This window comes from Vicia villosa, unplaced genomic scaffold, assembly GCF_029867415.1.
Source record: "Vicia villosa cultivar HV-30 ecotype Madison, WI unplaced genomic scaffold, Vvil1.0 ctg.000366F_1_1, whole genome shotgun sequence".
NCBI lineage: Eukaryota > Viridiplantae > Streptophyta > Magnoliopsida > Fabales > Fabaceae > Vicia > Vicia villosa.
Genome location: NW_026705168.1, coordinates 313172 through 326557, shown reverse-complemented (window position 1 = coordinate 326557; position 13386 = coordinate 313172). Strand labels below are relative to the sequence as shown.

At 30.0% G+C, this 13386-nt stretch overlaps 1 long non-coding RNA gene across 1 annotated transcript; it reads right to left on the bottom strand.

Moving 5' to 3' along the window:
- Positions 1-11372: 11372 nt before the first annotated feature.
- Positions 11373-12590, bottom strand: LOC131627541 (uncharacterized). The gene is made up of 3 exons (XR_009291491.1): positions 12459-12590; positions 12057-12121; positions 11373-11851 (listed from the first exon to the last, which is right to left on the bottom strand). It is a non-coding gene; the product is annotated as an uncharacterized LOC131627541 (long non-coding RNA).
- Between the last annotated feature and the right edge of the window lie 796 nt (positions 12591-13386).

The window sequence follows — 13386 nt, the reverse complement described above, 5'->3', positions numbered from 1 at the left end:
GGAACTTGTAAAGTTAAAAAAAATAAAGTATAAAAAATAAAAAATAACAGTAAGAGAAACAACTGCAGGACCTAAAAAAAATTACCAGACAAACAATATAGACAAATTCATTTTGTGAGCCACTTTGATATTTTCTTTAAACAATATAATGTATAGTTCGACTAAAAGAACATTATTACAGGCTAAAATAAAATAGCTCTGATAAGTCGATTTAAAAACAACTGGACTTATCGGAGCCATTTCATATTGGCCTCTAATAGTGTCTTTTCTAGTAAAAATATATATTGTCCAAAAAAGAATATCAAAATCAAGCACAACTTGGATCTGTATACACATGCTTGGTATTGTTTGTTTAGTGATTTCTTTAACCGTGGCAGCTGCTTTCCTTCATAGTGTTAGTTTCTATTTTCTTTTTTTTATTATTTTTTTCTTAGGAGTCATTCCATACTTCAATATAAATTTGTAGTACCATGCATTGTAATGAACCTAAACTTAAAGAACAATAAAATGATGTTGCTGATCTTATTTTCATATAGTTACAAACTGTGTCTCAGTCAAAAAAAAGACTATTTTTACAAAATAATACTCTCAATATTTTGGTTTCTCAAACATGTCATATAATTCCAAATTATTCAAGCAAGAAAACCAAGAGACAAGTAGATTACAATGAAATCAAAACTATAAATGAATGTTTGAAATCATAACTTTAAATCAAAATGCACCAAACGTAAAATATCCCCTATGAGATAATATAAGTTTTAAACTGTAATCTTGTAAATTACCTGTTATATATTACTAGTAAAGCAAAAGCATACCATAGCTACGACGCACATGCCCGGGACAAATCTGCAGCAGTATGAAAATCGGCTAATCACAAAGCTGAAATCTTCTTAGATGCAGAACCATTTCAATAATCTAGAAAGAACGAGGATGTCATTAATGAATGTATTACAAACCCTCATACACAAATTATTATATATTAGGCTATTGTATAGAACTTAATCTGCCCAGACTGAAATAGTCCAAGGAAACCATATAAATTATCATGTATCACTTATTGGGAGTTTTAAAACATGGATGAAATATTAGCATTTGTTGCACCCTATTTTTATAGCCAACAAAAATTACACCAAATTCAACATGCATCGTCAATAATAGCTAAATGAATTAGTCAAATATCATCAATAATAGCTAAATGAATTAGTCATATTTGACTGACTCATACTTAGTTAGTTTATGTTATTTTGTTCCTAGTTAATAGGCTAGTTTCTATATAAACCACACGTAAGCACTGCCCCAGTTTTGAAGATGTATAAAGCTGTCATTTAAAAGTAGGTAGGAAATTTAAATATTCTTTTATATTAAAACTAGTAAGAGACCCGTGCTGCCGCACGGGTATTCGAATATTTGATGTAGTTTATTTTGAATAATATACGTAAATGTCATTCTGAGAAATTTTATTAATGATTATGTAAATTATTTATACATGGAAAAAATCAATTTTATTAATGTTTATTAATGATTATATTAATTAATATATGGATTGTATTGATAGTGACCCGTGAAATAAATTAATTATTAATTTTATTCAAATTTAAGATTAAATACACTTTTGTGTAAATGATAAATTATTTGCTAGATTGAAGCACTAAATAACATGGTTCGATAAAAATTAAATGATGCCAAGCAATGCATGCGAGTAGGACCATGTTATGTTTCACTTCATTGCTTGAATTTTATTTTTAAGTATTTCTTGTTAGTAATTTTGGTTCTGCTTTAGTGTCCACGTGGACTGTTTATTTGACATTGGATATCGAGAATCTTGATTTTGACTTCATTGTGGTAAGTGATTTTAACTTTTTTGTTTAGTGAATCAGATTATTAGAATGGATACATTGGATAAAATGAAATGGTTAGAGTAAATTATTTAGCTTACTTTTAAAAGCTTATAATTAATTTTATCATACTTCCAAGAGTTCATGATAAGAAATCATCAATCATGTGCAATAATAACTCTAGTACAGGTTATTCATTACATATATTTCTGAAGTAACTAAAATATTAGATGAGCAGGGTGACAGAATACCCGTGCGTCCGCACGGGTAAATTCATTAATATTTTAGATTCATTCGATAAATTTTAATTGTTGCTGATATATAATTGTTATTATAAAATCACTAATAACTGAAAATATTTAAAAATAAATATATGACAAATCACCAATATGATAAATCTTATATGTCTAAACTACAAATATTTACAAATATTACTAATAACTATTAATATTTAAAAATATTTTGTCGATTAAAATTAAAAAAGTATTATGGTGATAATGACCCGTGAAAATAGTAAAATTCCGTGAAAAAATTCACAGAAGTTGGTAAATTTTATAAATATCACTCTCATTGTTTTCTTAAAATATTTTTCAAATATACTACTAATTACAAATGAAAATGTAATTTTTGTAATTTAATATTATAATGAAACCTAGTATTGTTTAATCGATAAAAAATTCATTACAAAAAATAGAATACACCATATATTGTTTAATCGATACTAAATAAAAATATGGTTGTTTATATCTCTGTAAAAAGACAATTTTACTTGTTTTATTCTATCCAATAGTTACATCCCAACAAAAAAAAAAGTTACATCCCATCAATTTCCCTGTTAATTTTCAAGGAGGAAGAATTTTACTTGTATAATTGATTTCAATTTTCAACAAATTTTTTTAGAAAGTTCAAGTGAAATACAATCAGAGCACTAAATTCCATAAAAAATCTTTGTTAATTTAAAACAACATACTATAATATTAATGTAAAGAAAAAAAACACCTATTCTTTTATGCATTAATCTCAAATAAAAACATTTTCGACATGTATGATTAAATAATAAACTATAATTAAAATAATTATGTGTTCAAAATTTGTTTATGCATCTATGTTAAATATTTATTTTCAAGAAGTCCAAATGTTTATCAAATGATGTAGTGCTCTCATCCCATCAACAACTATTTCCAAGTTCATACTTGCACTGTAATTGCAAAATTTTGTACTTCTTCTACATTGTAAAAACATGACACATGAATAAGGATAAAAGATATTATGATACAAAGCATTGGGATAAAACTAATACGAACCACCTCATTTCCATGCCAGTTGAGATGAAAATTCTAGTTTTCAGTTTGGGACCAAAACAACCTCTGAAGTTAAACTGTTTAAAGTTGAATAAATACATGACATTAACTAATAACTACTGTGAAATAATATCTTTTGCTACAATTATTATTAATCCCTCTCTAAATAATTGGTAAGCAAATTAGTCTAATTTTACATGTGAAGCCTTTTCTAATTACACTCTGAACTCATGGAAGTTTTTCATCAAGGCTAACATTTGTCTCGATGTACTTCTGCAAATAGAAAAAGCAAAATAGCAATGAATTTTATCATATGCACTCTAAATCCATAAAACGGTAACCTCATCCATTTTCCCCTTTTTCAAAAAAACAGCATAAAATTTGAAGAAAAACATAGTACCATAAGATTTAATTTATGAAGAGGTTGAACTGATGAAGAAAAACATTGTACCAAAAGATTTAAGTTAATCATTGCTGGAAAAAAGTGAGTAAACAATCAAGTAAAGCAGAAAAATCATTACTCGATCAAGCAACAATGTGAGTAAACTAATTTGGTTTTCACCATTGCTGGAATTTCAAACCATTCACTATCCCCACACAGTAAATCAGCAAAGTCAACAACATGATGAAGTGCTAATGTTCTGCAACTCAGCCCACAAAAAAGAAAAGAATTCGTGAAATAACTTCGCATTTTTACAGAAACAGATTTCAAGTTTCTTTATCTCAGCCCACAGAAATAAGAGATTAAAAGAAAAGATAAACTGAAAAGGTAAAAAAAAATTAAACAAAACTGTAGATTGAAAACAATTGAAAGGTAAGGACAAAACTCCTAATTTATCATACCCTTCAGTCAGTTATGATTCGCTGCCTCAGCCTGTTTTGCTCCAATGGAGAAGAACTCAATGATCACTTCCAGTGGCATGCCTTTGATTTATGAAACTTTCAAGAAGACAAAAACCTAAGCTATGAAGCACACAACTGCATACAGACCAAACACACCACCAATTTGAAGCATCAGAGAAAGAATACAAGTTTGGAGAGAAGCCTCTGAGTATCCAAAACTTGAAGTTCTGTAAGAAGCCTGCATGCTATAGAGAAAAACAAAGAAAACATAAGAGCAAGAATCTAGAAACCGGCGGAAGCATTTCATCGAACATTTTCTAAGCAATAAGAATCATGTAACTAATATACCCCATTAAAGAGTGACACAAAAGGATAACACTGTTAGAAACATACACAAATGGAAAAGAGACATTTACACTGTTATTGAAATAATTATTTACCTTGACACGAAACTCGTCGACTGAAAGCCACAAATCCATTTTTAACAATGCAATCAGAGCAGGGGCAGCAGTTGAACCAAATTCATGGGCAGAAGTGATGAATTCATAAACCTATGAAATTGAAGCTCAAAAAAATTATCAGTAAAGTTTATAGTAAAATAACAATAGATATTTTTTATAGATAAATGGTATTGACAAATCTGACCTTAACCCGATCAGCATCAGACAAAGGTTTGGATAAGACTTTCCTATTCAGCAGTTGGGTAACAAATTCTATCACAAGTAGTGGCTCAATAAATGAAGTTGTGAAAGCAAACATGACATCATTCAACGATAATTCCGCAATGACTATAAAATTAATGATAATTCCGCAATGAACTCTATCACAGGCAGTGAACTGTGAAAGCAAGCATGACATCATTCAACGATTTGAAGTTGTGAGAAAAAACATAAAACTAAAGAATTTGTAACATATTGAAAAAACTACAGCAATTTCATAGTTCCAACCACCATTAGATAAGTAGAACAAACCTGAGAATTATTCCTCACACCCAAATCTTGAAGCACATCACCATATCATTTAAGAGCTTGTTGTTATCAAATGAAAAACAATAATTAGCCGATACACTATTCCTGCTAATAAATTTCATCAACTTTAATCACAAAAATATGAACAAACCATCAGATCTGTGCAGTCAGGTTTGCTACCTGTGATTTTTTTTTTTGAAAACTGTAAATAGTTGAGCTCAAGGATATCAAAACATGAAAACCAAAACAACATAAAAACTAAATGACTGGAAAATCGAGCAGGAACATACCTTGAGTTATTTTCAGCCATATCGAAGTACAAATCCTGAAAAAACTAAAAAAGAAAACAGAATCAGAGATTTGGAAGGGATGAAGACGAGTTTCTACCATACCATAGAATCAGAGACGAAGATTTTTGTGGCTATGAGTTTATGCATTTGCGAGTTCACTTTTTCTTCCATTTCATAGAGAGTTTTCGCAGCATTAGGGTTTGAAGACAAAGAGATATGAGAAGAAAGAAAATGGGAGAGAGGGAGAGAAGGGAAAAGTTTTGGCAGCTAGGGTTTAGAAAAATGTTAGAAATGTGAAAACGGGAAAGAGAGAGAAAGAGAAAAGGTTTATGCAAGTACAACAATTGAAAAAAGTGACCAATGAGAACACAACATTTGGCATGTTCTTTTTTTTTATTTTTTTAATTACATGATTAACCTTTTGTATGGGTAAAAAAATTATAAGGGAAGGGCAAAATGGACAGTTTGGGCAATTTCTTAGTATTGGGTAGATAGTAGAAGCCCTATAAATTTTTTTATTGATATTTGTTAAAAAAATATCTAACTTAATTTGATATTTATGAATTTAGAGTTTGAAGATGATATTATTAAAAGAGACAAAGTAAAAATTTGTCTTAAACTCAAAGACATGTGTAATATTAATTAATGCACCGTCACTATTATAAGCAAATTTTATTTTTTTATTTATTCAACCATTAATGTATATGGAGTATGGACTATATATAAACTAGATACCTCAACTGTCAAATGAATTAGAAAAATTAAATTTGCTTAACATAGTGATCAGAGGGTGTAAATTCCATATAATGAGTTTCTCGCTGCTAACATTAGCGGCACAAAAGAGCGATTGTTAACATGAATCAACGGATGAGTAAGTGAGGAAGAGGTGGATGTTGATCGCGAGACCTAAATTTGCATCGTCAACAAACTCAAGACCGTACGAAACAACTTCTAGGTAAGAGTGCGGAATAGGGTTTTTTCAATAGCTTTTGGTTTTGAAAAGTGTAACTGACTATTGCAAAACAAAAAAGAAATTATGTGATAAGAATTTGCTCTAGGCAGCCCATAAGCTCAGGTGATTAAGGCCTAAATGTGGAATATATGACAGTCGATTTGAACCTTTAAAAAGAAGCTCTTTCAAAGTTAGTAAACAAGTGACAATTAATTGTGGCATCTATGACAATCGATTGTCGTCTTTTAAAACATCAAGTTTCTTCAATTTTCAAATACTTTCATGAATGAAAAAAAGATTAAAAAAACTTCTAAAACCCTAAAGAAAATTTTAGATGAAGGGAGATACTTGAGCACTAAATGTATAACCAGTAAATTAATTTTTCACAAGTACCTCAATCAAAATAATAATTCCATGACTTAGCACTTGAACAGATGATTCAAATATTTTTCTTCTTTGATATCACTTTCATGTTAATCTTTTGTCTTCATCAAAACCAATGATTACAAAGACGATGAACATCTTCTTCACATAGTCAGCAATAATAGAGTGAGATAATTCTATCTTAATGGAGTCCTACTAATCTCTAAGCTCGCTCGGTAAATAGGGTTGTTAGGATGATAGTCATTTCCATAGGTATAGGAATAAACAACCTTCAAAGAGAATATTTATAATTATGACACAACTAATAGAGAGTGATTAAACTCTTAAAGGATTCAAAGCTATAGCTACAACAAAATTAATTCAAAAAATTAACTACAAAATTAATATAGTAATTAAATTTAATTACTATATTAATTTTGTAGTTAATATTTTAGCTAATTTTTTGTTATGATTTCTAAAAATTTAAGTAAATATATGTAATTACAGTACAAATGCAGAGTTGTTTTGTTGATCAACATCACTACTTCATTGCTTACAAAATTATATATTTATTTTGTACATAGATCTTATTGATCAGACATTTACCTTTATCTATCATATAAGAAAAGTCTGTTTTTTTCTCATCACATAGGCTGCCACATCAGTATCTCTTCCCTCAAAATCCCACATCACTTTTCTCAATTTTGTACTTTTCCTCCATTATGCTACGGAAATTACACTTCTCACGTTGCAGTTACGCCTTATTTCATCTATTGTGTGCTCATCCACGTTCTAAACCCTCACAATAATGGCTTTCCTTCTTTCGCATGGACGCACAGCGATTTCCTCTTCTCTTCTCTAGCGAAAGATCCGGTCTCTCTTTCTCTGATATCGTTCTTCTTCTGATTTCAGTGCATGTAGTTTTGTTATTGAATCTGGTTGTTGGTTATTGAGGGTTTGTTGCTGAGTTCGGGATAATGAATATGATGTTGATGGTGGCGATGAACACGTTTGCTGATGATATCGTGATGTTGATTTTGAACCGTTGATGGTTGTTGCTGAGGGTTACGTTCGTGAAAATTGATGATGATTTTGGTGACGCTGAAAGTCACAGCAAATCGGTGAAATCTTTCTTTGTTTTTCGTATTTTGAGTTCTATAACATTGAGATAATGTAAAACAAGATGATTCATGCAGATATAGTCATGACTGGAAACTAAACTGAACTCGCCTTTACTCTGCATCGTCACTATTCATCATTCTCCAATTTAATATTCATAAACCCTACTTTACTCTATAAATGGGTTGGAACCTCTTCTTCTGGCTTGTGATTTGTTTTCCCACAAATATTGCTCTTCTCGCTTCAAATTTCTACCAGGTTCACTTTCTGCTTTCCAATTTTTATGCCCTAGAAAATGAAGATTCAACTTCTTACTTAGTTTCATTATGTTTGTTTTTTTTTGGGTTTTAGGTTTTGACTTTATCTAACTTGGAAGCTGATTATATAAACCCATTTGATGCTTCATCTCGGATTAACTACTTCATTCTTCCTGAGTTTATTGGACAAGGAGTTGTGTGTGCACATGTCTCTTCACTGGCCACTGGCTCATGTTTTTGCTCAATCTGCTTCTTACTTGCTATCATGCCATGCTGTAAGTATAGTCTTTGTTGTTATATTTTTTGTCTGCTCATACTGAATTCCATTTTGAAGAACTATAGTATTAATTATTATCTGCATTAGCTAATTATGATGATACATATCCGAAGTGTAACAGCGTACTGATAAGTATCCAATATGATTCAGTAGAGATCTTCACTTATTCTTTTGCCAAAGGTGTATATTATATATCTATATATGAATGTTATGGTTTCATTTTCATCTGGATGGCTTAATAAAGAAGGCCATATGTTACACAACTTGAGGTTTATAATTCAAATTCTCACAATTTTGTCAAATTAATACAGAGCCAAGTCTTATTGTTGATCTTCAGTTATATCGTCCTGAAACAAATCATCATTTCATTTAAGTTTATTTTGATTAAAAAGATGTAGAGAGGAAGAAGGAAGAAAAATAAAGAGAAGAAAGAAGAAGAAGAGACAGGAAACAGAAGAGAGAGAAATGGAAGAGGAAGAGAGAGGTTGAGGAATTGTAGGATTAATACCTATTGGAATACCGAGGAAATTAAAGTGATTTTCCTCCCTCCCACAAGACAAAAAGTTAAAAGCAAATTAAATCCAAGAAGCAACATCTTGCTCGAAAATATCAAAGACTCTATCTACTTCAACCAAATATCACCAAACCCCATTTTTATCAACATAAATCTAAGAAAATTCCAACACACATTATCATAAGCCTTCTCAAAATCCACCTTGAAGAGAAGACAACTATTCCCTTCTTTCTTCGCCATATCCATCATCTTGTTAGAAACCAAAACCCCATCCAATAATTGTCTACCCGAAAAAGCGCTTTGACAATTAGACACCACCGAATTCAACACCTTCTTTAATCTCGAAGCCAAAAGTTTAGAAATAGTTGTATACACACAACTCACTAAAAAAATAGGCCTATATTCACCAAGCCCCAAAAGGTTGGAGTTTTTGGGAATCAAAGTTAAGAACGATGAAGTGATATTAACTGTCGCACATATTAGTTACTCGAACAATTTAATCAGAAAAAATCATTTTTAAATTAAGATTTAATGGAGATGTACTTTTACACTCTCATGAAAATATATCAATATAAATAATTTTAAATTTTAAATTTAATTTAACAGAATACATGGTAGTCATTAACAATGAAAAATAATTTACACGCATCATCCCTTTTTTTTCAAACTAACATTGTTGTCAACTTTTTATCATAGGAGAAAATTATCATTTTATTTTTTTACCAATTGTTCATTTCTTATATTATATAGATAAGATGTAATCTTTGACAAGCAACCGAAATTAAAAATATCCATTTCTTTATGTAAGATATTCTCTAATAATTTAACACTTCATATTTCACTTATTTTAATTTATATTTTAGTCAAATTAAGGATAATCATCTTATAGTTTTCTCTTTCAGAACTATACCATGAACAACTCTAGTTAGTGTTTATCATTTCTGTTGTGATGATGGTGTTGATAATTGACCCATTTTATAAACTAGTCACAAAGCATTGCAAAAATAAAACACACACACATATATGGGTACTTTTGATGGAGGATGCTAGAATTGGAAGATGGAGAAGCTTTTTACAGCTGGGAGTGAGGCCGCGACAACTGTTGTTGGTGCAACCAGTGTAACAGTTCCCACTGTAGTAGGGACTAGCTGGGAGGGTTCGGCTGCAACCGTCGGGCAACCTGTGCTGGCTCGTGTTCAGGGGTTGGCAGCTCTCATACAGCAACATTCTGTGAAGAGTAATGAAGAAGATAGCTTCACGTGGAGGCCGAATTTGGATGGGATCTTCACGGTGAAATCTTGCTATGATCGTTTCAAAGTCAAATTTCGGGACCGCCTTTGAATAATAACAAGGTAATGGTTTTATCCCATCTTTGGAAGATCAAAGTTCCCTAAAAAATTCTATTCTATGGTTGATATTTATTCACAATAGAATTGCTACTAGAGATTATTTGGTGAGAAGGGGTATTTTGATAGAGGGTAATACTTCTATTTGTGTTCTTTGTTTATTGGATGAAGAATCTCAATCGCATTTGCTTAGAACTTGCGAAGTTACTTTACGTGTTTGGCGAAGGGTGTTTATCTGGCTAGGTGTTGGTGTTGTTTTGTCTCTAGAGGAGTTCATGGATCACTTCTACTATTGTTCTAGCTTTAATTGCTTGACCAAGAGGTCGATAGCGGCGGTTGTTTGGCTTGCTACGGTCTGGACCTTATGGCTCAAGCGCAATGCCGTCATTTTCAAAGAAGAATCTTTTAGTTTCATTTAGTGTATGACGTCAGAGATAGTTGACACTTCTTAGAGTTGGCTTTGTTCCTTTTATAGTTGGAATATTCTACCGATTTCGTGCTTTGAGATGTAGGAGCGTTCCGTTTTTGTATCGGGGCGGAGCATCCCTTTTGCTCCCTTTAATTTCATTGCTTATTGAAAAAAAACATATATAATTACAAGTCCGACCCACCAAATTCCTAACACTAAAAAGCCCATCAAACTTTGGTACAAATAGCAATCTCTAATTAACTTTTTACTAAAATAAATAGATAAAAACATTAAAACTAAAACATTTAATTTAATTTAATATCATATATCTAGAGGAAATTATATTCACCTATTAAAATGACACCGACACGTCTTTTGATTTTAAAACATGCACTCATTTTTTCTAAAGTCTATTAAAATAATCTTGACACTCTTCTAATTTTTAATGAGTAAAAAATTATAGGTAAAGATAACATTTATCTACGATTTTTGTCCGACACTTTCCAAAGAATTTAACCAAGTAATTTAATTTTCTCTACTTCATAAACTATATTATCCATTAAAACTATACTTAATCCAAATATTTCATAAGTTAATAAAATTGAAAAATGGAGATCCTTCTTAATATCATAACCATCTCTCAGCACAAAAAAAAAATTACAAAATGGTGTTCTTTAACTTGGAAATTTTGGTCCTTACAAATTATAAAGAATAAAATAGATTTCATTTTTATTTAAAAGAACAACAACATTGTTATAAATAATATATAGACAATCATTTATTATAGGCTTTAAACTATTTGTAAAAAAAATATGAAACAAATAAGTTCATAAACATGAAGTTATTGTTCTTTAACTTGGGTTTTTAACATGTTACTATTTATAACAAAGCATGGAACTCGTAAAGTAAAAAAAAAATAAAAATAAAGAAAAATTAAAAATAACAATAATAAGAGAAGCAATTGCAGGAGCTAAATAAATCACCAGACAAACAACGCTGAACATGTGCGGAAAAATTTAATTTGAGAGCCAATTTGATAATCTTTTGTTAACCGTGTATATTTTCACTAAAAAACATTAATACATGCTAAAATCCAATAACTCTAATAAGTCCATTTAAAAACAATTGGTGGACTTATAGGAGCAATTGGATTTTGGCCTATATCATTGTATTTTCTAGTGAAAATATACCTAATAAACAAAAGAATATCAAAATGAATCACAACATAAACCTATCTACACATGCTGGTGATTTCTTTAACTGTTGTAGCTTCTTCCCTTTTTGGTGTTATTTTCAATTTTTATACATTATTTATGTTTTTTGGCTTAGGACTCTTTCCATACTTCAATATAAATTTGTAGTGCCATTGTAATGAACCTAAAGTTAAAAGAACAATAAAATGATGTTGATGAAATTATTTTCATATATTTACAAACTATCTCGGTAAAAAAAAAAAAAGACTATTATACAAAATAATACTAACAAATAATACTCTCAATATTTTGGTATCTCAAAATAGTATGTTAAAAAGAGTGTTGCGTCATAGATAATATAAGTTTTAAACTGTAATCTTGTAAATTACCTGTTATATAATACTAGTAAAGCAAAAGCATACCATAGCTACGATGCACATGTCCGGGGACAAATCTGCAGAAGTATGAAAATAGGCTAATCACTAACCTGAAATCTTCTCAGATGCAGAACCATTTAAATTTCATACTAATTTCAATAATCTAGAAAGCACAAGGATAGCAATTTTTAAAGTACTAGATCTTTCATATAATGCTCATTTTAATTGCTATGTTCCTTTCTACTATCAACACAGTAAAAACAACAATTGAAATGCTAACAAAAGAAAAAAAAAACAAATCAACAAACAAATAGAAAAAGCTTAGAAATTAAATGGACCATTCCACCCATTATTTTTTTAAGATGAAATCACCATCAACATAAACAGCAACATCAATAGACTCTATAATATCACCTATCCACCATACTTAACAGCAGCACAGTCATCCTCACAATAAACCGCATCAACAAACTCTCTAATTGTATCAACAATGGAAAGATGTGGAGTCACGTAAGAGAAAATCTCCTGAACATTCCACATCTCATTACATTACATGGATGGAATATTAGCATTTGTTACACCCTCTTTTTATAGCCTACAAGAATTACACCAAATTCAACATCCATTGTCAATAATAGCTAAATGAATTAGTCATATTTGACTCATTCATACTTAAATAGTTTATGTTATTTTGTTCCTAATTAATAGGTTAGTTTCCAGATAAACCACCCTATTTTGATTCCAAATTAATAAGTACTACCCCTCTTTTAGCTTATAATAATTCTATGAGAAAACGATATTAAAAACTCTAATTTAAATATATGGAGGAAATTTAAATCATCTTAAATTTATATATCTCAAATAATGTTAGATATTTAAAATTTAAAAATGATAAGGGACAAAGTAAAAATTCATCTTAAATCTAGAGACAAGTGTAAAATATTAATTAATAAATTACATGGTGGTGATAACATCAGCGGCACGGAGTTGCGAGAGTTGATCAAGATCAACGAAGAAATAACAAAAGAAAAGCCGTTGCTGATCGCAAGATCTAAAATGACGTCGCCGACAATCTCAAGACGCTTATATGAAAAATATTCTCAGTAAGAAGTATGAGTTAGAGCTTGTTTTATAAGTATATTTGTTTTTAGAAAGTTTACGATGTTATTTTCTTATCAAATTAAAAAAAGAAAAATATATTATTTGTCATAAAATTCATTGCATAATATATGCCTTTAAAATATTTTGTATAATAGAAAATTCAACAACAAAATTTAAGAAACAATACCAAGTAAATTTAATTAATATAGAAAAGATAATTGTTGATTTTTAATTTCTCAAA